Source organism: Ambystoma mexicanum, chromosome 6p, assembly GCF_040938575.1.
Source record: "Ambystoma mexicanum isolate Mex_15411 chromosome 6p, UKY_AmexF1_1, whole genome shotgun sequence".
Taxonomy (NCBI): domain Eukaryota; kingdom Metazoa; phylum Chordata; class Amphibia; order Caudata; family Ambystomatidae; genus Ambystoma; species Ambystoma mexicanum.
The window spans coordinates 258,549,146-258,573,414 of NC_090935.1; positions in this window are offsets into that span (position 1 = coordinate 258,549,146).

Sequence of the window (24,269 nt, forward strand, 5' to 3'; positions counted from 1 at the left end):
GTTCCCTTCACGGCGAAGATGCTGCACCTCTCGCCTGAAAGGGATTGGGGTTGTGCGGCTCCTACCGTTCCTTGGTCTCACACCCACATGCCTACCATTGGAAACATATTTCACCCATGTGTTCACCAACCTGGCCTTGCCCTTATGGCCATTGACATTCACATCCGATGAATTCTCAGAATTCCTTCTACAATGCCTACATAGCTCTTTGATGCATGAGAAGGTAAGCTCCACATGCTTGACATTCTCTATTGCCCTGTCAAGATTGGGATCCTTCATCCGCCAAAGTTCCTCACCAACTTTATCAAGAGTTTGTCCCTTAAGAGTTCTTTCCGGCAGTGCATAGCAAATGGATACTTTATGGCCAACTCTTTAAGAACAGTTATAAACTCCTCTATGCTCTCCCCCTTCATCTGCTCTATCATCGCAAACCAGTAACAGGATAAAATGCTGTTTTCCTTGACCTCAAAATGTCTATGCATCTTGGCAAGGCTTGACTCGAACACATTAAGGAAAGTACCATCCACTGTTGGAGGATCAGGGAGTCTGTGTAAGAGCTCCTGTCCACCATGACCAAGACACTGATACAGGAGGGGAAAATTCCTGTCTGGGATGACATATAATCTGACAAAAGCATGTGGATGTGTGGTGCTCCTCTGGATTGATGTTCTTTTCTCCAAAAGTAGTGATACACTTCTCTGAGTTTTATTGCAGATGAAGTTGAGCATGGCAATGAAGCAGTGGTCAAAGTACCTTGATGCATGTGTTTATGTACCTATTCCCTCTTGATTTTGGTTTGGAGTGCATAAGAAGTTGTGCAAGTCATCCCATACGTACTCTGCACAACTTAACAAACCTCAATATGGCACTGAGACCGCACTCATAGACCTCAAGGCACAAATAGACACACTGAGAGACAAAGCTAAGACAGCACTCTTGCTACTCCTTGACCTCTCAGCCGCGTTTGATTTGGCAGACCACTCCATACTCTGCAACCACCTGGTCTCTGCAGCCCGCTTCTCTCCGAAGGCAGTCGTCTGGATCCAGTCCTTCCTTGATAATAGGACAATGCGAGTCTTCTCTCCTCTAGCAGCTGCGGATCCCGCGTCCATATCATGCGGTGTACCCCAAGGCTCTTGCTTATCTCCTACCTTGTACAACATCTTCACAAAGCCCCTTTTCGATGATCTAGATGGTCTAGGTATCACCTACACAAAATATGCCGATGATACACAGATCCTCATCCTGTTGATTGGAGATTATGACATCTGTGAACAGAGTCTACCTCATCATCCAGGCATCGATGGCCTCTCACAGTCTATGCCTGAATGATGACAAAACAGAACTCCTCATTCTAGGTACCCCATCCAACAACAAAAAACTAGGCCCCAACTACGCATCCCTCATAATTGACAACAATAACATTACTGTGGCTAAGGTAGTTAAAACTCTTGGCCTTTACATAGACTCCACGCTTACCTTTTGTAAACAAGTCAACGCTATGGCCTCAGCTACCTCACACCTGCAAGCTGATCAGAGCAGCTAAGCCGTTCCTCTCACCTAACAACTGCATTACTCTAGCGAGAGCCCTAATCTTATCCAAATTGGATTATTGTAACGCCCTATATATAGGCAGCAACAAATATATTACGTCCAAAATTCAGACTCTCCAAAATAATGCCCTGAGAGCCGCCCTAAGCCTCCCCAAAAACGCCCATACTTCTGACCGCAGGAGATCCGCTAATTGGCTCTCTACGAAAGTTAAAATCCTCCTTAAAACTGCATCTTTGACACACAAATGTCTCAACCAAGCAGCCCCACAATACCTCACCGCCAGATTTACTAGACAAACAGCCTCTCGTCCCCTAAGAAAAACGAACTCGAATCTACTAGTAGTACCCAGATTTAAGCTTACTAAATCCGGAGGGAGTAGCTTCCCTGTCAAAGCAGCACAAAATTGGAATCCCCTCCCCCCTGCCTTAAGGGAAGATCTACCTTACTCACAATTCAGATCTAGTCTTATTCACTGGCTAAAGGAACATGACGTCTGACCTTACCTCACCTGCAATCCTCCAAGTACTTATTGTATATATGTGACTTCACTGCTTTTTGCTATTTGTATGCACCTCATACTTATTCTTGGCTCTTACTGTATATACCTATTATTATTTGCCTTGACTGTTGTTCATGCATACAACATTGTAACCCTAGCTGTACTCATTCATGTGCTTTATGTAACTTAAGCTTAACAACCCTCTTTTTGCCTTCGCGCCCGAATACCTCTGAGTCAGGTGCGCAATGTAAATAATAAAAACAAACAAACAAACAAACAAACCGTGTGGGTGACCCTAGTTGCCTTAGCATACAACATATATAAGCGTGACATCGGAACAAGTATTCTTTTGTACCACTCATGTTTGCCAAGAGATTTGTCAAACTTGACTGCAAAACCTCATCATTATCTTTCATCTTTTGAAGCAGTTGGGTAGCGGACATGTTTAAAACATTTGAACCTGTTGATGGTACGCTAACCTGGTATCCACAGGGACACCACACAGCGGTTAACTCGCTGGTATGCTTCTCAGCTTTGCCCTGATGTGGTCTGCGGGGAAGGTTCTGCCTGAAAATACAGGAGGACTGTGTTCAAGACTGACCGCCTGGGCTAAGTATCCTCCCTCCACCCACGTATGATTTCAGTCCCTCTGGCGCCCTCTTCTCACCTGGTGGTAGAATTAGGCGTGCTCTCCGTCCTGCCTTCTTTGCAGGGGCGCGTTGTCTTTCATGGGCGAGTGCGGTCCAGTTACTTCACTGACGCCGGCCCGTTTGATATTGTTCAGGTAGGTCTTATTGCTGTTCTTTAGTTTTGTTGCTATCCTTTCTTTGTTTAAAATGTCTCTTTTTTCTCCCTTAGGTATGCGGAGCTTCAGCTCAGCGAACTGGCTTGGTTGAGCCCCGCTGGTAAATGATGGTGCATTACGAGCGCTATGATGCGGTAAGTAAGCGCCATGCGCAGCGCTGCAAAGTCTTGCCTTTGCTAACCTGTGTTTACCTTCCTTGTAGGTCGCAGTGATCTTCAGCGCGAGTGGAATGAGTACTGCTTTCTTTAATGTTGCCTCTATCTTCCTCTTTCATGTCGTTCTGACCGGGAGGCGTGCAGATTCGAGGAAGCTGTTCTCAGTAGCTGCGAGTGTTTAAAGATGAAGACTGCAGGTAAGATGCTGCTGCTAATGATGTTCCTTTTGTCTCCTTGCAGGTTCTGCTTCTCTGAGGTTCGAGGGAATAGCTGTACACAGTGAGCGTCACGTAGCAAGCTGCAAAGTAACGCGAAACGTGTTGTCTTGCTCAGGTGTGGTTTAAATAGCCCCAACCAAATAGTCCAGGTAAAGTAGTCTCTAGGCTACCACACCCAAAAGACTAGACCGCATAGCTTGGTTCTTAGGAACCAAGATATGTGAATGCCTCCATGTTGGCTGACAACACAATAAAGTAGTTCCCAAGCACATTGTTTTTCACGGTGTATGAGCCTGGCGCCATAGGCGCCAGGACTGGCCCCATGAGGGCTGTTGAAGAGGATGCCAGGCTCTAGAGGCCAGAGTCCTGACTCCACCTGGCCAATGGGTTTGCCAGAGCGGGTTTTGGGCGAGGGTTGTGACAGTTGATGTGTGTGCAGCTCTTTAACATTGAGTTGCTAATTCACTTTCAAACAGGAGGTGGAAAAGGTATTCTGCATTTTGTCGGAATCTGGGGTCCTCAGAATACATTCATAAAGAGCGATATTCTGATACAGAAATTTGTGTGGATCTTTCATCATATCTTCCTCCTTTTCTTTTAGGAAAGAGTAGAGGAAAAAAACTATCTTCTACACTTTTCTCCCATATGCTCATTGGGGATCCTTTCGCTTGACGCATTTGATAGGTTTCTAATGCATCTTCTTTGGTGTCTTTGGAGTGTAGTGGGTGAATTGTATACTGGTCTAAAATGTTGGCTGCAGTAACAGGATCTACACCTTCAAATTGGCTAGTTTGTGGTGAATCTTGAATTATTTGGGTGGTTTCTCTTATATTTTCCTCTATGTTTACATTTTTGTAGTAGTATTCCTTGTTTTCTTTGAGATATTGTAGGGCTTTTCTAACTTTGTTTAAGTCAACTTGTTGTACAAATTTGTACACCATTAACTAGTACATTCAAAGATTGATCTATTGGCCGATGTACTCCTAGAGTTTCTATATTTTCTTTAAGATCTAATGGCAAATATACTACGTTGCCACAAATGCCTTTTTTCTAAATCAGATGGAGGCAACTTAGCTGTTTTCTGTTGAAGGTGTATTATAGCTTGAAATGGGTGTACTGTGTGGATTATAATGCTTTCATCATACAAGTTAAGTTGTTATAGAGATTTTGGAAGTGGGAAGATTTCTAAGTTATTAGTAATAGCATTTGCCAAGTTTTTATTGCAGTATGTGCAAAATATTGAGGGATCAGTTATTTTGTATTTATTTTCTGTTGTTAGATATAAAGCTATTTGGAACCATTGGGATTCCTCATTGTCCTTTATTTTGTGTGCCATAGCTACTATTTGTGTGCTTTTTCTTATAAAACCTTCTGCAATAACAAATACTTTGGGCCTCATCAGGGGCTTGGCAGAGCGGTAGAAATGTGGCACTAACACAATTACTGCTGCATTACTGCTCCACCCAAACCCGAGTTTGGTCTGAAAGAACCAGATTTGCCTGCGGCTTTGAGCTGAAGGTAAATCTTGCCACTCTCTGCCCATTTGCAATGCTATTACCACGGTGCTATTAGCACTGGTGGTAATAATGCTGATACTGCCTGATAGAGTCCATGGACTTTTAACAGAATGGGGAGTAACTGCCTTACCACAACACGGGATCTGGCTCTAATAGCGCTGGACCGAGTGGCGGTAATGCTATTTACTTTGGCAGTATCCCAGCGGATTTACTGCCAGCATACCACCAAACATCTAATGAGGATCAAGCTATTTCAGCTGATGTGTTTAAAAATGTAGATATTTCTTTTTTGTATTTGTTTGTAAAGAGGTTGGTGTTTGTGAGGTTTTCGCTACTGTCAACTTCAGTTCGAAAACATTTACTTAGGATGTGCTCTATTTTTTTAAGGAGTTCTATGGCTGATACATGTAGGAGAATGTTATTTAAATGTTGCAGTTCTAGAGAAGGAGTTTTTGCATAGTACAGTCTATGCACAACATTGTGTACAGTGGAATGGTGTGTTGCTAACATTTTGATGTGGTGGAAGGTGATTTTGCAAGCAGTTCCTGAAATGCAGGCTAATGAATGTCCTCACAGTCCAGTGTGGATGTGCACTGTCCAGGAGTCCATGGTTTGTAAAGTTTTGATTCTACCTTTATAATTTAGTTTCACATAGTGAATGAGGAATTGTTGTAAAGATTTCAAGGATTGTTGGCGTATGTTACATATTGAGCTGTACGTCCTTTTGTACACTGGATGGTTTGTTTGGGCAAAAGTAACATTCAATTGAAAGTTTATTGGGAAGTTTTTTCTATAAGTTTCCTTTGCCATAATGGTGTCTCCAAACATGTCATACCCTCGGCCCTTATTGTCTATGGCAATGGATTTCTTTTGTTCTTTTTTTTAATTGAAATATGGTTCTATGCTGCTGATGTGAATCCATTCACCTTCACAGAAGTTTGAAAGTGTATCTACATTGACATTGCGCATGGTCTAGACCAGCCGTTCAGGTCGGGTCCCGCAAAGGGACCTCGTAGGAAGGTGCTAATGGGTTAACAGCGCCACCGCCTTTTACGGCGCCGTTAACCCATTAGCGCCAGGGTAGTAATGAGGCCCAATCTGTTTAAAATTAATACAAACAAGGTTCTCTTTAGTAGAAATGTGCTGTCATTTACAGCTTTGAGGATTCATTTTCTGCAGTAGTTTTATTGGATAGATCATGACATTTTAGCTGTCTTTATAAGATTGTTATGAACTCTACAGTGGAAATGTTTTTGTAAAATAAATGTTTTGGATTGCTTTACTGTTTCTCCGTTAACATTGGTAGATATAGTGTTAGGTTCATTAGCAGGTTTGCTTTTGTTTGTATATCTTTTTTACTTTTAATTTTTGCAAGAGGGGGGTCCTTACTTTTTTTGTGGTGGCTGGTTTAGTTTTGTTGAGTGAGGTTACTAGCTGTTTTGTTTTAATGTTTTCTATGAATTGTTTTAGAGGTGGATGACTATATGGCTTGTTTTTATTTTTATCTGCTCCATTATTTCTTTGTTTTTCTATGGATTTAGTTTTTAGTAGGCATTCTGTAATGCAAAAAAGGTAGCAGGCGCCCCTCTCTAGAAAGAACATGGCATGATAACCTGTTCTGTGTTTTTTCCCCACTTTAAGAGTACGCATCCATCGCTTTCTGCTCACTGTACATTTTGCAAAGGAGGAATAACCCTGGAAGCTGGGATGCATGGCGACACCTGGCTCCTAGATGAGTACAAATGCCCTTGCACATGCATGCATGTCACACACACACACACAAATACACAAACCCCAATAATCACAACCATTTACACCTCCCCAGGGTACAGTGCCTACCCTCTGAGCAACCACATGATGACGCCAATCCGGAACCCCACCACACCACCCCAGGTAAGATACAACGCCGCCCATATTGCAACCAGGGCCATAGTGGAGTGCACATTCGGAGTGCTCAAGTCACGTTTCCGCTCCCTTGACCGCTCTGGCGGGCAGCTACTCTATGCACCCCCAGTAGTGTGCAGGATCATTATGGCAGCATGTGTCCTGCACAATGTTGCAACACGGCAGGGCGTACCGGTGGACATGATGGTGCCCCCACATCCCCAACCATGGGAGGGGACAGGGCACGTGGCGAGGAAGCCCGGACCCAGCTTGTGGCCACATTTTTCACCTAAACTCCCACCCCTGCGGAGTGCACACAGGCCTGGCACATATCAGGTGACAATCGATGATGACAAAGAGACAGTCAACTGTCACAACCCTACCACCCTGAGATGGTTGCCATGGAAGTGCCACATTGTCTGCATCCCTAGCTACTTAAACACAAGCTATCCTGTGTGACCAAAAGGCACACATATGACATGACATGACATGGCATTTGTAACGTGCCTATACACAAGTGTTTCAAGGTGCGACGAGGCAGGGAGGGGGGGACAAAGGAAGACAGACAACAATACTACTAGGCCAGGTGTCATTTAGATTGCGCAAGTGCAGGGGTAGGGAGAAGGGAAAAGTGCAAGGGGAAGGGGAGGGGGGGTGCAGTACAGGGTAAGTAGACTAAAAAACAAATAAATAGGCCAGCTGGTGGCAACTGCAAAGGTAAGTGCAGACAAGTGCTGGGAAGGGTGGGCTGTAGGGATAGAGAGACAGTCCCGCAGTGCAGAGGTTGCCAGGGAGGCAGTGCAAGTGGAGAGTGGCTGGGCCAGGGACCGAGTTGGTGAGAGGGGCTCAGTTGCAGATCCAGTGCAGTTCCAGTGAAGAATTGTGCAAGGGAGAGGGAGAGAGAAAGCAGAAGCAAAGAGGAAGGTCTTGAGGTGCTTCCGGAACCGGAGATGGTTCTCCTCAAGTTCCAGTGAGGCAGGAAGGCTGTTCCAGAGGGAGGCCCCTGCCACGGAGAGAGATCTACCCCCAGCTAGTTGCTTTGAGACACGGATGACCCTGACATGCAAGGTGTGAATCACACACACCTGCAAAACAGGCCATGACCATCACTGTTATGTCACTCAAACCATCCCAAACCACAACATGACATGGCAAGCAATACCCATACACCAACACAGTACCAATAAGGTACACATTGTCATGTCAAAAATGTACAGTGGCATCAGACACTGATGCCTGACATGGAATCAGATGAAATGACTGACCAACACCCTCCCACCCAAAATAAGTCATTCCCAAATGCATTACAAAAGTTGTAGATGTAACATAACAATGAATGCCTGTCTACATGCACATTGTGCATTGCAACATCAACACTGCAGCTTCTGTGTGCTGTGTCCAACTCCTGCAACACACTGCTCAGCGCACAGCACAGTGAACAGCTATTGTGTGTGATGCACACCCTGAGCATCACATCTAAGCGACAGACCACATCAAAAAGCAAATTAGGCATGTACAGGATCCATAATTGGTCACAGAACATGTGCTGCAGGGACACAGTGGGCACCAGAAGGCAAACAGAGTGTACACATGGATATCCAAGGGTGGTTGTACATGTAGTGCATCATAGTGCAAGTGTGTGGGTCAGTAAGGACATGCACTCAACATATGCATGTGCAAACAAGTGACCATCAGTGTCCTCTACACATCACATGTGAACATTCACCATGTGTACACCCCAGCATGTCAAACCACAATTATCCCCTCACACCTGAAAGTTAAACACAACACATGAACAGGCATTGATCAGCAGAACACAAGATGTACATAGGATACCACAACTACAATGTCAGGGTTCCCATCACACTGCAGGGCAAGGCAACTATCAACAACAACCCCCCCTCACAAATGACCATGACTCACTGAACAACTGCACCTGGGTCATGGAGCCTTCAACCCTCAATTTCACCTGGCCACAGGATCACCCTTCCCCTTCGTCACCATCTCTCACCTTGTGTGTAAAAATGTGCCTGCACCCTCAGAGTCCACCCTCATTTGCAAAATCACAAAATCCAAGCCAGAAAAACAAACCAGAACACCCTCCAGTAGATGACTTGACAGAGCAGTACCTCACAAAGGCCGAGTACTACCACAATGATGTAACAACCAAGGTAGCACAGTAAAACAATGTCACAACAGGATGTGAACCATGTGTGGTACATAACATAGAATGATGCACCATGAACGGATGAGTACTGTCACAGGTCCCGTGTACAGGGGCAGGAGTGGCACGAAACAACCACCCCCACAGTGTCCCGGGTGCCTGCAAGGTCAAACTCACACAGGCCTCTGAGACCCTGGTGGGGAAGGAGGGTCAGGGATATGCAGTCGGGACAGGTGCTGGCACACTGGATAACTGGAATGAGTGGCAGGAGAGGGGAGGAGGAATGACACATGAAAGTAGGGAATGCACAAAAATGTACTACCTGCATGAACACATACACAATCCGAACAAACTTGGACATCATTGTCATGGCCTTCTGTAGTCCAGGCTTAGGAGTGGCACGAACCAACCACCCCCTCTAGGGTTTTGGCGCCTGAAAGTTTGGGGCTTACACAGGCATCCGCAACCCTAGCGGGGAAAGAGGGTTAGGGAACGTTGCTTGGATAGGTACGGGAAGCAGGAACACCTGGTAGAGGGTACAGGTTTTAAAATTGGATAGGACTCCGGGTGATTAGGGGAAAACAAACATACCAAATTGAATTACACATTCATCCATGCATTAGCGCACCCCCCAGCAAGCCTATGCAGAGCAGTTTGAAAGAAAAACAACAAGACACTTAGCTCTGGTTTTGAGTGCTGGCCTCCAGCCTGCGCACTCTCAGGTCCGGTTACAGGAGCACTGCAATGCTGCAAAGAGAGCCACAGTTAATAATCTGTCCGTGCCCATAACACAAAAACACACCACCAAACATGCCCCATAGCAACAAACTACTCTATAAACAGACAATCTGGTGTAGATGCTTCGTACCCATATGTAACATTACCCCTGTGATGGGTCATACAAAGTCAATGCAGTAAGTCAGCCGCCGGTGGCCGCGTGGCAAATGGAACACCAATGTGTCACAATTCACACAACATGCAATGTTCCCTGGGTAAGCAGACAGACCCATATAGCAAGGCATGACTTCAGAACAAGTCGTGTTCCACCATGACCAAAACAAAGTAGGCAGTGCATGTATCAAAATGTACATGGAAATGAAATGCACTGCACCCGAGTATGTCCCTTGCTGTATGCCCCTGTGAGCTGCCCCTTTGTCCCTTGCTGTATGTCCCTGTGAGCTGCCCCTTTCCATGTCTCGGAAGGCTACATGGTTGATACAAGTACCTCAATGGACCTTGGTGTACCGGAGGGTATGTACCACTGCCCCTGCAGGTGTTCCAGACAACCTTACAATCAACAGCCATCAGTCCACCAACACATCTGAGCTGCATTGTGTGCTTCAACACCAATATTCGTCCAAGCTCACCCTCAGTGCTGTTACTAAGCCTGCATGTGCAACTCGCCTGGTGCAAGCTTTGCTGTGTTGTGGCCCCCCTGTGCTGCTCACCTTGGCTGGAGTTCCTTGGAACACGTCAGCAGTTCTAGGATGTAGGTCTGCAATCCCTGTGCCTCTGCTTGTGCACACATGTCCATGTGGGCACCAACAAACGTGTCCAGAAATCAGATGTCCAATGGGCCATGTCTGCTGGCAAAGGTGGTCTGGAGGCTCATCCCCCTGCAGAAAGGGCATGAAACACATGATTAATGCTTTAAAGTCATCTGTGTGTGTCTCTTCAGGCATCTCATTACTGGTCCATGTCAGAGACTTACATCAGAAATCACACCATCAGTCCGTCTTTCACATCCAAAGTGTGAAACACACTATCTACGGCATGAATTGCAACAAGCACGTGTACAGCAAAGATAAGAAACATACTACACAATGCATAGCAATGAATGTACACATTAATCATGAAACACCCCATCTAGCAAAAGCTGAACAGTGGACAATAACACCGCAATCATCCCCACTAGGGGTGTCAACACAAGTCACACAGCACCAGACATGCCACAGATATGACCGTCCAAAGCCCTTGTGTAATAGACTGTCACACCGAACCATCCTTGCGAGCCCATGGATAAGGGAGGCAGGAGTGGCATATGTGAGTCAAGGACACCAAGCAGGAAACACATACACAAGACAAGCCTGAAGGGCCCAGCTGGAACAGACAGTGGATGCCTTCAAAAGCCACAAAGCACCGCACCGTCACATGAAAGCACAATAGACAAGCAATTTTAAACTATATTAACTAATTACACTAACTATGAAAAACCTACATTACCTAATTAAACTAACTATCAAACAGAAACTTAACTAACTAAACTAAAAGAAAAATCAAAAATGGCCACATACGACCCGGGGGGGAGGGGAGGCACCCAGGAGGGGGAGGATCAGGGTGCTGCTCAACACCCACATGCGATGATGCTGAGCCAAAAAAAAAACCTCCATGGGCTCAACGCCTGCACAGCCCGACCTATGTGGGAGATAGATGGTCGTCCGAGTCTGGCTCATCCTGGAAAGGAGGACGTGGCACAGTAGCCTGGCCATGCCTAGCCGCAGCAAGTCTGCCAGACGGGTGAGCCTGGTTCTGTGTGGCGATGTGACGTAGGTCTGCATGCAGAACCTCACGTGATACACGTGCTTCTTCTTGCAAGGTAGCATGTGTAACACGGAGATCCTCCTGCAAGGCCTGGCTGGGTAACCGCTGCACCTCCCGGCAAGCCTGTAGCTCAGCCGAGATGGTACCCTCAAGCTGTGTAAACCTCTCCTCTGCCCGCTGCCTCTGGGACATCATAAGGACACCCAGAGTGGATTTGAGGGAAGCATACTCCACCCTCAGGGCATCCATGTGCGCCTCTGTGTGAGCAGCAATTGCTTGACGCAGAGATGACATTTCAGCCTGGCGTGCCCTGTCTGAGGCCGCCAGGCCCAGCCTGAGCGAGCGGGCCGTGGACCATGCTGCCTGCTTCTGGAGAAGCACCGGCCTAGCAGGGGGAGCACTGATCGGGCCACACGCTCCATGCTCTCAGCGATGTTCTCCATTGCTGCCCCCTGCCGTTCTGAATTGGCAGTCATGTCTTGCTCCCACTCAGTATACTGCGGTTGCGCACTGCGACCGCGTTGCCGGGCTTGACCCCTGCGGACCCAAGGACCGGGGTCCACACTGTGTTGGCACCGCCCGTGGCTGCACGACTACATGCCCCCGTTGACGTGATGTCCCAGGCACATCAGTGACTGGTGTGGAGGGTGACCCTGCGTCCCGATCCACCACGGGCGGAGGAACCAAGACTGTCTGATCCCTCAGTGCAGGTGTAACGGACAGAGGAGTGTCCACATCAGAATCACTCACCCCTGACACATGGACTTGATGCTCATCCAACTCAACATGGACTTCAGAGTCGTCATCAAGGCTGGACTCATAGGCATCCAGAGACAAGATGGACTGTAGCATTTGGGGGTTTTCGTGGCCTACCACCCCACAACCCCCACTTGTGCCGGGTTGATGTAGTGGTAACAACCCTGTGTCTGGCATGACAACACCATCCTCCGCCTCCATTGCGTCATCACCTGAAAAATAGAGAGAAAAAAGGTCACTACACATGTCAGAAGCACACAACACACACACACACCTACAACAAATGCATCAGGCAGACATGTGACACAAAACATGTAACCTGGCATGCATGCTGGGTCAACTTTGAATTGCTTCTGTGATCAGACCTGTTGAAAGGTGGCAGTTTCCATGGAAGTCGGTCTATGCAGTGCAGAAAATGTGTACGTCACTCACTCCCTACATGTACAAGGACTCCATGGTGTGTGTCAGGAAATGTGAAGGCGGTGCAAGGTCAAATTCAGGCATCACGTGCATTGTGCATTCAATGTGTACCATATCTAGAAGCCAAGCACCCCTCCACACAAGTACAAAAGCAGGGATGCCTAGCATGGTATCAAAAGGCTGACCATACACCTGTGTATTGACAGGCAGTGTTGACTGGCATCAACAGCTTAATGTGAATCAAGTGACAACACTGCAAATGATGATGGGACAGTAAGCAGGACACATGATGAAAACTCTGGAGGCCGCCCACGTGTGAAGAAGACACAGCAACAGTTGGACAGAGTCATTGGCCATTAAACAGGCTGAGGCCTGTGAGCAACACAGATTGTCAGACCCTAAACATGTGTGCAATGCAGTACTGACCCACAGTTGACATGGGAAGGCTGATGAGATGCTATGCAATGTATGTCACCCAGGACTTGTATTACAGTGATCATCCAGTCAAGGACACATAGGGGCATGCGTGCAATGCACATGGAGCATGAATGGGCACTCATGTCCCTGTGGGACATCTGACCTATGCACAGTACAAGTGAGATAGCCTGCATCAAGCCTGCATCAAGTACTAAGGCTGTACCACACGGCATATGTCTGGCAGATTGTACGCTGGAAGTTAGCATCTACACAGGACGCATGAACAGGAAAGTACACATTGGCAAGATTGAAGCAGACCAGTGCAAAGGTGGAACTGGGGTGCGGAGTGGCGGAGGAGGGTCAAGGGAGCATGCCTACATGCAGGCAGAGGAGACATGCAAGTCAGTCATGCAATGACATTGTGCCTGGGCTGAGAGGAAGGTGACCCCACTCCACATGCAGAAGGGCCAGTGAGCTGGAACATGGACCGGAGGGGCATACTTGTAACCAGCATGTCAGTAGCGTGCAATAGTGGTGATGCGGACAGTCCCCGTCTGCTCCACATGTCCACCATCCAGCAGAGCAGACATGCATCACGGAAGCATTGCATTACTTACACATCAGAACCATGTACACGTCACATGTAGTGGCAATCATGCACAACACATCCCACAAGTGAAACACATACGTCCTCAACAAACACGCATCAACACTCACTGGACTGGGCATCAAAGTCCAGCATCTCTCCCACTCCTTCGACCAATTCAGGTGGTATGAACTCCGCAACGAGTGCCTCATGCGGAGTGAGCTCTTCCTACTCTGGTGCAGGCCCACCGCCAGTCACCAGAGTCAAGTTGTAATTAGAGGCACGCTTAGCCTTAGTGCTGCGTTTGATGTAATTCCAACGCTTTTTGCACTCTTGCGCCGTGCGCACCTCATGGCCGAATGAACTGACATGTTCCGCAACATGCTTCCAGTGGGTGTCACGTTGGGCAGCCGTAGTCTGACTATTGGCACCCACTAGCATGTCACGGCTGTGGCCCCGCACGTAGCCCACGAGGAAGTCCAGTTCCTGCTTGCAGAAAGGCTTCTTGCTCGATGTGCATGAGGTCATGGCTGTCTGTGGGGTCCCAGCCTGTGCTGCAGGTGCAGCCTTCCTCCTCTTGGACTGTGGCGCAGACCCTGGCTGGCTAATGCCGCCCTGACCAGTATGGCCAGTGGGTTCGGTGGATTGAGCCAAGGGAGTGGCAGGTGGAGGGACAACCGAAGGCCTGATTTGTGTCAGTGGCATCTGGGTGCCCTCTAATGGACCCTGCGCACAACATCAGCTGTGGCAGGGTCATTGACCGCAACGGTCCTGGTTGGCAGACTCACAACCGGGGTGTTGTTGGGTGCATCTGCCCCTGCACTTGCCAACACCCGGCTGTTCGGGGCAGCAGATGACATAACTGCCCCAGGGACACGTGTCTTGGTCTGAGCAGCCCTGCCTGCCCCTATGGTTTCCCTCCTGGCCTGTTGGAAATCTACCAAGGGCTCCTCAAGTGCCAACGCAGCCTGCGCTGGCAGACCCCGAGCCTGGGTGGCGGTGTCCACAGCTGCACCTGCAGCTACCACTACCCTTGGGCCCGTGGCAGTCGATGGAACGGACTGCCGGGTCACACGGGCACCAGTGCCAGATGCAGAAGCTGCATCCCCCGGATCCACAGGGGGGGTGGCATGACTGCACCGACACATGGCACAACATTGTGCTCAAGTGGCGCACCCCTGCCTTTTCCCCCTCTGTGGCTGCCCTGGACACCTTGGAGTCCCCCTACTCCCTGGTCACCACGGCCACGTCCCTGACCACGCCCGCCACGAGGAGTACGCCCAGCTGAGGCACCCCTCACCTTTGGTGTCCTCCCAACCATGGCACAGATTTAGTAGTGCCGGCACAGATGGAGTACTGCCAATGGGAGGTGTACACCACAATTGACCTGGGCAATTGGGGTGAAGGGGGTGGGAAGCAAGATGTTAACAGCACCCCTGCACCTGCAAGGCTGTATGTGACCCCGGTGATGTAGTGACGGGTCACACAACGCTCAGGCACCCCAAAACTGCAATAAAACCGTGCACGCAACCCTGCAGCCTACGTGCGTGGAATCAACCTCCCGCAGTACGCGGTGGCACCCAGTAACACGAATAACGCGTACGCGTGGGACACGCAGGCTACTATGACATCAAAAATGGGTGCGATACACAGGGGCACCCGCAGTGGGAAAAATAGCGTGTGCGACTCACCGTCTGACTAGCGCGATGCAGAAACACACGCGTAGCCAATACCCCCGCCAAAAGAAGAGATACGTCCTTGATAGCTGTGAAGTTGTGATGGAGCGCGAAACAACAGGAAGCAGCAACACACGTCGGTCTCCACGAAAGGCACGTACAGCGAACTGCTGGCCCCGCTCACCTTTAACCCGTGCTGAGGGAAACGCCCGAGCGCGTCACGTCACTTACACGCATGGGCCCTTTCCTCGGATTGCACGCGGACATGCAGTTTTTCACGTGCGCTGAAACGCCCATGCACGCCTGCGCGCGTCACTTCACAGAGGCGCTTGCGCCTGAAGGGCCTTCTGTCCAATGAAATTGTGTATGCGTGCAGACGCGCTTACGCGCTAAGGGCCTTTCCTCGAATTACACGCTGACGTGCAGAATTTTCATGTGCCAAATCACTCCGTATCCAGCTGGCCACTTGTAAGCACACGGAAGACCACGCTCCTGCCCAAAAGGCCGAATTACTGCCCGCCAGAGCCCCGAGCATCATCCCACGAGCCATCTGCTGCTGCCTGCCTGCTGCCACTGTGCCCTGCCATTTGGTGCCTGCACATCAGCCATCTGCAGGGGTCCAGTTGCTGTGTCCACCCCTGCTGGAACAGAAGACTCCCGACTGGGATACCATCGCTCCACAGCCCAGCCCCATGACCCAGTTGCCCACCCACACCTGCCTCGGGGGTCGCCATGGCGGGGCAAACACCATCCGAGACCACTGGCGACCCCCAGCCAGAGGGGCAGAGGGCCACCAGATTCAGTCAGAAGGAAGTTGGTGTCCTGGTCGAGCATGTCCTGGGGCATTATGATGCCCTCTTCGGATCATCACGCGCCGACAAGGATGGACGGGACAGGATCTGGATGGACATCGTGACTGCCATCAACGCGGAGGGGGTGGCAGTCCATGACTTCCAACATGTCAAGAAGCGCTGGGAGGACTTCAGGTCCAGGACCCTCAACAAGGCCCGGCGCCTCATGAAGGCAGCGGATGCTAAGGGGTGCCGGGGCCACTTGTCGGAAGATCAGATGAGGGTCCTGGAACGCATATCCCCAGCGTTCCACGTCCAGGTCCTTGAGAGGCAGACCCGTCTGGAGTCGAGCCGTAAGTGGCCAGGCATTGCTGTGTGAGACAGGGCATGTTGTAGTGTGCTGGTTGTCTGATACTTGCCTGTATGTCTGACATAGGCCATGTACGCGTGTGTGTGTGCAGGGACATCATGGTCATGCATGTGAGACCAGTAATGTGTGAAGCACACGGTTGGTGTATGTGTTTAAATGCTACATGGGGAGCCCTATGCAGAATGGACACATGAGAGCATGCCAGTCTCTGTTCCTGGACATGGGTGGGGGTGAGGGATAGGTGATGATGACATGTACATGTATGGTTTCCATGTCTGTGTGTCTGACCTGCGTGTCTGTGACTTGTGAATGCCATGGATGCATGACACATGTCTGTGTCAATGTTCAGATCCACTGATGCAGCCTTGCGATCCTTGCATCCACCTTGTCTGGGGTGTACGAGTCCAGATGGATGAAAGTACGGTGAAGTGTGTGAATGTGATAGGCATGACCCATGATGCATGTGAGTTCAAAAACAACATTGTATGTTTCAAGAGTCCCTTGGACATGTTTGCTTATGAAGAGGGCGGAGCCAAGCGGCGGGGATGCCCCCACGGCTGCAGCGGAAGGGGTGGGTGAGCCCCCACAGGGGCTTGCAACGGCGGAAGACGGTGTGGAGCCATCCAGGTTGGTGGTTTCAACAGAGGAGGAGGAGGCCGCTACTGAGCCGCACATGGGGCCTGGTGGGGGCATCCCTGCTGGTGCAAGTGGTGCAGTCCAGGGGCAGGGGCAGGAGGCAGCACAGGTCGCCGTGGAGGTGCCTGTGCATGTCACTGTCCCTGACACTGTGACTGCACCACCATGCACCAGCAGGGATGCCCCATCCCAGGCCCATCCGCAGGTAGGGGGATGTACATGTCATCTGACTCCCCTCCACCTGCGGACGAGGGGACCCCTGGTCGTATGGAGAAGGTCCTGATTGGTGTCGCGTTGCGCACAGGTGTCGTTTGTGATGAGGTCCGTGCTTCCCGGGGGGAGCATGCACGTCATCACGAAGGGCACCGTGCCAATGTGGCCCAGTTGGGAGCGGTCGTGGTCGGGGGTCTCATACATGTGTCGGGCACTTTGGCGACCCTCTCCTCCTCTGTGGAGGCTATGCGCCAGTCGTTCTCCATGCCGTCTTCCGGCCCAGATGCCACCAGGGCCTCCTGTGGACCTGGCCCGACCAATGCAGCCAACTCGGTGGGGATCCCATGCCTGCCACAGTCGGGAGTCGGAGGTCCAGCAGGGGTGGACACACCAGCAACTGGACCCCAGCAGATGGAGGATGTGACGGCATCATTGGGCGGGGAACGTGCACGACGGCGTCGGTGGATTCCATCAGCCTGGATGCCGTCATGCTGGCACAGGCAGTTGCGTCGGAGGCAGCGGCAGGCTCGACGTGGGAGGCATCATGGCTCGGGGCCATCAACATCAGGGGTGCAGGCATCGGCCGGAGGGCAGGAGAACCCTGGAATGGGAGTGGCTTCCGTGTAGGAGCGGTTGGGCCAGCAGATAGGTGCGGAGCGGCAGTGGGCAGAGGAGAAACGGCTCACAATGGTCAGGGCGGAGAACTCCATGCGGAGGGCGCTGAGGCGGGCTGAGTGCCTCGAGGGTCTTCGCAGGGAGTTGGAGCTGGACACTGCTTTATCCCTGCGAGACCTCGGGGCCAGGGAACATTCCCGCCTCCAAGCCATTTAACAGGAGTTCGATGATGCCCTGGCCCTTGACAACTTCCAGTGAGCCGTTGGACTAGCCCGCTGCCCTTGTAAATAGTTATGTAGTTAGTGTTAGGTTTCCTTAGCTTTTTTCTTGATTTTGGACCTTTTGGACAATGGCCAACATTTTTGTATATAGTTTTTTTATTACGTAGTATTTTTAGATAGGTTTAATTTCTTCAGTTGGGATCATGGACCCTGGATTGTTTATCTGTATATAGTTGACTGTGGGATTATGGATTTTTTTTTTGATTTACCCATGGAGCAATGGTTTTTGGTTTTGTTTTTCCCTTGGGTGTACTTTTTTGAACTGTGACTTTGGACACCTTTCCTTTGGATTATGATTTGTGGTTTTTCATTATTTTACGGACATACTGCTTTTTTTATTTTAATTCCCATTGTCGTTTGTTTATTTTTAATCCCATTTATGTTGCTTTTAATACATTTTTTCCATCAAACTTCAATGTGTAGTATCATTGGTTTCATGCATGTCATGATATGGGTTTTGGCATTCACTTACCCCCTTTGTGTGTATGTGAGGTACATGTGTTCATTTCATACTTGCCATTGGGGTTGTATCATGTAATTGGCAATTCTGAGTGGGTGGATGCAATACTTGGGTGGGTGTTTGGCATGTGGAGGCTGCCCATAAGGGCCAGGGATCTAGATTGTGATGTGTTGGCTGGGGGACATGTGTCAGGGCCTACTGGCAGGTGCCTCGCAATGCTTGGGGGTGGGGGTGCTCGGAGACATGTGTGGGGGCCTGTTGGATGGTGCCCCTGACTGCTGGGGGGTGGGGGTGCTGGGAGACATGTGTGGGGGCCTGGTGGAGGGTGCCCCTGACTGGTGGGGGGTGGGGGTGCAGGGAGACAGGAGTGGGGGCCTGGTGGAGGGTGCCCTGCACTGCTGGGGGGTGGGGGTGCTGGGAGACATGTGTGGGGGCCTGGTGGAGGGTGCCCTGCACTGCTGGGGGGTGGTGGTGCTGGGAGACATGCATTGTTGATCAGTAGTGCAAGGTGACATGTGGCTTGGCTGGGGGGCATGCCCATGGTGGATGGGCTGCCTGCGGGACATGAGCAGGGGTGCAGGGTAGTCCCCCGTGGTGTGGGCTGCCTGCAGGGGCCGTGGAGGTTGTAGAGAAAACACCTGGGAGGACCCACACGGCCAATTCACGTGTAGTACTCCGCGGAACCCCTGAAATACACGTACCCTGCTGGAATCGCGTGTGAAACTTCCCGCGCACCCCGAAATACACGTACACAGGACATTCGCGTGTGGAACTTCCCGCGCACCCCTGATATACACGTAACCTGATGGAATCGCGTGTGGAACTTCTCGTGCACCCCCGAAATACACGTACCCAGGACATTCACTTGTGGAACTTCCCGCGCAACCCTGATATACACGTACCCTGATGGAATCGCGTGTGGAACTTCCCGCTCACCCCTGAAATACACGTACCCTGCTGAATTTGCGTGTGTAACTTCCCGCGCACCTCAGTAATACACGTACCCCGCTCGCACGGGGCCAATCACGTGTGGAACTTCCCGCGCACCCCTTAAATACACATACCCTGATGGAATCACATGTGGAACTTCCCGCGCACCCCTGATATACACGTACCCTGATGGAATCACGTGTGGAACTTCCCGCACACCCCGAAATACACGTACCCAGGACATTCGCATGTGGAACTTCCCGCGCACCCCGAAATACACGTACCCTGCTGAATTTGCGTGTGTAACTTCCCGCGCACCCGGAAATACACGTACCCAGGACATTCGCGTGTGGAACTTCCCGTGCACCCCTGAAATACACGTACCCAGCTGAAATTGCGTGTGAAACTTCCCGCGCACCCCTGATATACACGTACCCTGATGGAATTGCGTGTGGAACTTCCCGCGCACCCCCGAAATACACGTACCCAGGACATTCGCGTGTGGAACTCCCCGCGCACCCCTGATATACACGTACCCTGATGGAATCGCGTGTGGAACTTCCCGCTCACCCCTGAAATACACGTACCCTGCTGAATTTGCGTGTGTAACTTCCCGCGCACCCCGAAATACACGTACCCAGGACATTCGCGTGTGGAACTTCCCGCGCACCCCTGAAATACACGTACCCAGCTGAAATCGCGTGTGAAACTTCCTGCGCACCCCAGTAATACACGTACCCCGCTCGCACGGGGCCAATCGCGTGTGGAACTTCCCGCGCACCCCTGAAATACACGTACCATGATGGAATCGCGTGTAGAACTTCCCGCGCACCCCTGATATACACGTACCCTGATGGATACACGTGTGGAACTTCCCGCGCACACCTGAAATACACGTACCCTGCTGAATTCGCGTGTGTAACATCCCGCGCACCCCGAAATACACGTACCCAGGACATTCGCGTGTGGAACTTCCTGCGCACCCCTGAAATACACGTACCCTGATCGAATCGCGTGTGGAACTTCCCGCGCACCCCTGATATACACGTACCCTGATGGAATCACGTGTGGAACTTCCCGCGCACCCCTGAAATACACGTACCCTGATGGAATCGCGCGTGAAACTTCCCGCGCACCCCTGCAATACACGTACCCTGCTGAATTCGCGTGTGAAACTTCCCGCGCACCCCAGTAATACACGTACCCCGCTCGCACAGGGCCAATCGCGTGTGAAACTTCCCGCGTACCCCAGTAATACACGTACCCAGCTGAAATCACGTGAGAAACTTCCTGCGCATCCCAGTGATACACGTACCCCGCTTGCCGTGCTGGTACAGGGTTAGCGCAGCCCTTTGCGCTGGATTGGGGATTTTGATGGCTTTTCCCAGCGCAAGGGGCGTTCTTGGGGGCATAACTGGCGCTGCTGCAGGCTCGCTGCGCCACTGTGCGCCACGGTTGGTTTTGGTGGCTGGAATCCATGAAATCGCTGTGCGCGGAAATGTATTTTAGCGCACGCGGCTGGCGCAGGGATTTGCACGTGCACACTGTGCGCCAGCCGCATGCGCCACTTGTGCGCTGAATTCTATAAATTACCCACATAGTATTAGGTTCATTGGTAAGTCTGCTTTTGTTTTACGTCTTTTTTTACTTGTAGTTTTTGTAAGATGGGGGCCTTACTTTTTTAGGGGTGGCTGGTTTAGTTTTGTTGAGTGAGGTTACTAGCGGTTTTGTTTTAATGTTTTCTATTCATTGTTTTAGAGGTGGATGACTATATGGCTTGTTTTTATTTGTATCTGCTCTATTATTTCTTTGTCTTTTACAGTTTGTTTTTAGTAGGAATTCTGTTATGTCGGTTGGGAAAAAGAAGGTTTGTGTTTGAAAGTTGTGGCATGGTTATGCATGTATTATGCATGGGTGTGTGTGTGCTTATACAGATGAATAGAATGTTGTGTAATTGTGAAGTCGGGTGATAGGTGTGGTTGAGAAAGTTATAATAGTAAGAAGCTGTAGAGGTGTGATGGGCTTGGTTTGGTAAGGGAGTGGTGATGTGATTGAATGAGTAGGGACATTATAATGTTTTGAGGAAAACAGTGGTTTTTATTTATTTATTTATGAATTTATAAAGCACACACTAAAGCCGAAGGGCATCTAGGCACTGGTGTCGACAGTACCGTGAGAAAACAGCCCCTACTCAAATTTGTGCAATTGCTAAGTTGAAACAGATGGGCTTTAAGTGCCTTGTGAAAGGAAAGTTACTCATCTCTGACTCTTAATGATAGTGGTAGTGAATTCCACAACCTGGGACCCATAACTGAAAATTGTTATAATGGTGTGATTTAGTGAATAGGTATGTGGGTTGTGTAGGTTTAATGGAAAAGGGACGACAAAGTGTGTGTATGTGTGCTAATGTGTGTTAGTGATTTGGAATGCAATGAGTTTGAAAGTTGTTGAGTTGGAATTAGGACCTCAGGTGCATATGGGTATGGAATAGTAAGGAAGTGATGAGAGATATATATGTTGCTAGGCAGTAATTAATTGGTGGTGTATTGAATAAAGAGCAATGTTTAGATAGCAATAGAAAGAGTCTGAATGCTGCAATAGAATAGTAAGAGTGAAATACAATGTTGTTGACTCTAGACAAATAAATAGGGAAAGTACATTGTTACAATTAGAGAGATATACATGCTACATTAATGTACTTACTTTGTAGTATGTGAAGAGTGTTCTTTTTCGGTTGCTGTCTTTGTCAATCTTCTTTTTTCCTGTAATTGTAAAAGACAGTTACTGTGTGTATGTGTTAATGGTGAAGTACCTTTAGCAAGAGAGGCTGTTATTTATTATGGTAGGAAGAGTTGCTGGAAAAAAGAGTTAATAAAGTTGTGTTATGGGTGTTGTAGTAAAGTATGTTAACTATGTTGTTGGAACAATTGGACTCTGGGCCTCATCACGACTTTGGCGGTAATCCTTAAATCCGGCGGTAGCGCTATTACTGCCGGATTTAAGGGTCTGCCAAATCAGGACTTCAGCGGATTTCGCCCCAGCTCTTAGCTGGGGGGAAATCCGCCGAAAATTTGCGCTCATACCGCCAGCGGGAAATCCGCCGGCGGTATTAGCGTGAAATTTCCCCATTGAGCCCAATGGGGAATGGGGCATTCCCGAATGGGCTCAACGGGGAATGGGGATTAACATTACCGCTGAACTCGTGATCCCGCGCTATTAGCGCCAGGGAGTTTGGCGGTAGGGCAGATAGCGCTGGCGCGAATAGCGCCGGTGTCACCGCCCAAGTCGTGATGAGGCCCTATGACTAGTTCTGTTTGGGACATCATAAAGAACAGGGCAAAAATGGATGTGTAAAAAAGATGCATATCTAGGTTATTTTTGTGCTGGTGATTTTAATAAGAGAAGTGTTGTGTTTGTGGTGCAATGTATTTGTAATGTGTTGCAGTGTTTTTAAAGAATAGGGAACCTGTGGCCTAGTGGTAATGCAATGGAAGATTGTAGTTGGAGCAGTGTTTGGTGTCTTATAGTAGTGGATGGAAAAGAAAAGTGTTGTATACAGATACTTCGGCAGTATACACATATGTGTGAGCAGGTTGAGAATGGTGCCAGTATAAAGGATGAAAATGAGAAAGTTGTAAAGTATAACATTTAAATGGGATGAAACATGGAAAATGCTGTGCGTTTAAAAAACATCTATTTAGGAGCGTTTTGTTTCAAGTTAAAAAGTGCATATGTGCATTTACAGCAGCACTGTGCATAACTTTCTTCTAAAAGAAAGGAAAAACAGATACTAAAGTTTTGTAGAACATTTTTAAGTGACACTTGGTGTGTGAAAGTTTAATATATTGGCAACACATGTATGTAACTGTTACTTGATGTGACCAGGTGCAGAATGCTGTAATACATGGCATTTGATAGAGTGGTTAAAAAAAAGAATATGGTTATTGAGAAGCTTCTTACAGGGAACGTGGCAGCAACCCTGTATATATATATATATATAAGTGTTAAAAAAAGACTTGTACTATGTCTTGTTAGATGTTGTTGAAACTGCTAATAGATATCTTGGAAAGTTTCACAGTAGTTTGATGCAGGTGGCTGTGAGTAACATGAGACATGTCGTCTGAGAGTTCAAGAGCACATCTGAAGTTCTACTAAATGTGCTAATTCAGCACCAAATGGGGGGCACACCTACTACCTTCGAGAGTAAGGAAGAGGGGTGATGAGCCCCCTGCTAGGGGAAAATGCCAGAGGTGCACAAAGTCACAGTCCCCTTACAAATAAAAGACCTCACTGGGAAGAGCAACGGTAGAGATGCATTGCGTGTACAAACAGCTCAAGCGGTCTTAAATAAATTGCACTAGAATGGGTAAAACACCACATCCTCAATAAACACATCTGATGAGGAAACCCCGGGGCGAGGCCTGACCAGGGAAAACCCAATCTGACAAGCACACCGGGGGCCAGGAAGAGGGAAATGGAGCAAAGTTTGCTTGTCACAGGCAAATTGAAGCAGCTAGAACAGCACAAGGTGATGCAATTTCAGGGCAGTCTGCCAATTCAGCAGTCACGTGGGGAAGAGGGGAAGTGGACCTGGGCCAGTGCACCCGTCACATGGCCACCTGTGCCCATCGGCAGGTGGCTGTGGCAAAGGGACATTGGAGAAAGTGGCATTCGTGTGAGAACCAATCAGAGGGTAAGTCACTGTGCTGCTGGGATGTGGCCAGCCTTCAGAGTATCCATCACTGGACTGTGAAGTTCGTCATCCAGCAGGTGTTGTGTGA